The sequence below is a fragment of the Clupea harengus genome, chromosome 24 (assembly GCF_900700415.2).
Source record: "Clupea harengus chromosome 24, Ch_v2.0.2, whole genome shotgun sequence".
In the NCBI taxonomy this organism is placed as follows: Eukaryota; Metazoa; Chordata; class Actinopteri; order Clupeiformes; family Clupeidae; genus Clupea; species Clupea harengus.
The window spans coordinates 1966554-1968754 of record NC_045175.1 but is presented as its reverse complement, the minus strand read 5'-3'; positions in this window follow the sequence as shown (position 1 = coordinate 1968754).

Genomic DNA, 2201 nt, shown 5'->3' with positions numbered 1-2201 from the left:
CTTGTTGCACCAGAATGTCCTAATGCTAGTTGATTGCCACTGACACTCAATCCAATGTTAGGCACACATGTTGCTTGTCATTTACTTCTACAATGCCAACATCATCAGGATGCTACATTATTAGAATGCTGCTGTTTATGAGAGCATTACATTTTCCCCATAGATGGTGCTGCCATCTACTGGTGATGGAAGATATGACAATCCCCATCCATGTGGAAATTAATCTCTATGGAGCTAGCATGGCGAATAGTAGAAAAGCTGGTGGTATTTAAACAACACACAGACCTTTTATTCAGTGGTTCATAACATGACAATGTTACTATTGGCAAGAAGGATGTCTACTGCAACCGCAGCCTAACATCCTTCAGAAAAATGTGGTTACATGCATAAACATGATTTTATCTGTAAAAACAGGAACAAAAGCCAGGGCATATATATCATACATAGGTTCCACATATATTTACTGTATCATCTGAGAGGTTGTACTTGTCTAATGGTCTGAAGTAAGACACACTAGATTGAGAGAGTAGAAGAAAAAGAGAAACACAGAAAACTTTTTATCTTTCATCTTGTATCTTTAAAACAGGAACAAAAGCAAGGCCAGGGTGTAAAAAGAGAAACACATGAAACGCCCTTTTGGTTGAATAGAAACAGGAACATCACATCGTGTGGTTGACACAAGACGTGCAAATATCTGAATATGTGACAAGGGCTAAAAAAAACGCAGTGTTTGAAACACCAGCAATTAAGACATTAGTTATGAATTACAGTAAATTCATAGAATATAAAGTAAAAATGTATAACATCTGCAATCCATTTACCATCTTAAAGTTTTAGTCCAAATAGGAACCATGCTTTATCAGGTCACTACATTAGTGTTTTTTTACAATGTGCTTGGTTTGATTTTATTTCGCTTAAGTGTACCTTTGTGGACACACATTACATTACAAGTCACAAGTGTAAAGTTGCCTTGCCTTGCCTTACTTGTTTTATTTTTGTTATTCATATCAGAGTAAGTGTTTAACATCCACCAATAAAGGGGGAGAGAGGTTAGTTAAGTAAACTGCTCCAGGATATCAAAGTTCATGTCAGTAGGTTAAAGTCACTGGGAGTTATGGGTTAATGTGAATTAGACTAATCCATTTCTGTTGCTGTGGTTGTGTCCCCTGCACCCCTAGTCAGCCTCACAACATCTCGCCTCATGTGGGTAAAGAGTTCATCCTCCTTGACGTCAATCGCACAAGTCTCTCCCCTAATAGAAATACACTGATGATGAATTTGGAGAATGTGACGCAAAGCTCGTCTTCACTTCGCTGTGCATAAGAACCAACGGCGTAAAAGGGGAAGTATTTTATTAGCATTTTGTTTCAAGTCACAAGTTCTTTTCAGTCTTTTCTTCAAAGTTGCCGTTTGGTGAGAATTTGACAGACGCCTCTCCGTTAGAAGGTAGGTGCATATCCATTCAAGTATAGTCATAACTATGACAGTGATGCCTTTATTTGAGAGACAGTTTTTTTATTCTGATGTTTCACTAATTGTACCTTTAATCCCTATGTTAGCATGTTTGTTTCTGCACGGATGTTAACCCATGTAATTTTTGCAGAGACCTTTCTACTCTAAACTCTGTGCCTTCTCTGTATATTCAACTTTGGAGAGACAAATAATAGCATATATTATTAAATATTTGGAGAGCAGGGTACAGGTGCCATGTTTCATGTCACTCACATTTTAAAGTAAAATATTAATTTGCTTTGTTAACATTCATTTTCCTCCTACAGAAACAAAGAGGTTTTTTTTCTCTTTCTTACATAGCATTTTGTTCTGTTGTCTTCATGGCATAATAGTAAATGTGTCCTTAAGTCTCCTGTAAGCACGCATGCTACACTTTTCTCTAGTCTTACTGAAGTCCAGTGTGTAGAAGTTGCTTCCACCTTTTCTGATGTGAGTGTGAAAATGACACTGAACACTACTGAAACTAGTAAGAGTAAGGACATCCTGTGAGCAACCTAAACTCTTTAAGATCATTTTTTATCTTAATTCATCCTTGTTAATCAAACAATCATTGCATTTTCTAAACTCTGCCTATAAAAACCAAATAATGTAGTAGGTGGTGTTATTCTATTGCAGGGAAAGTGAGAAATGGGTTTTAAAAGCATGCTCATGTTGACTGCAATATTTCTCCTGAGGATGCCAGGTACAGT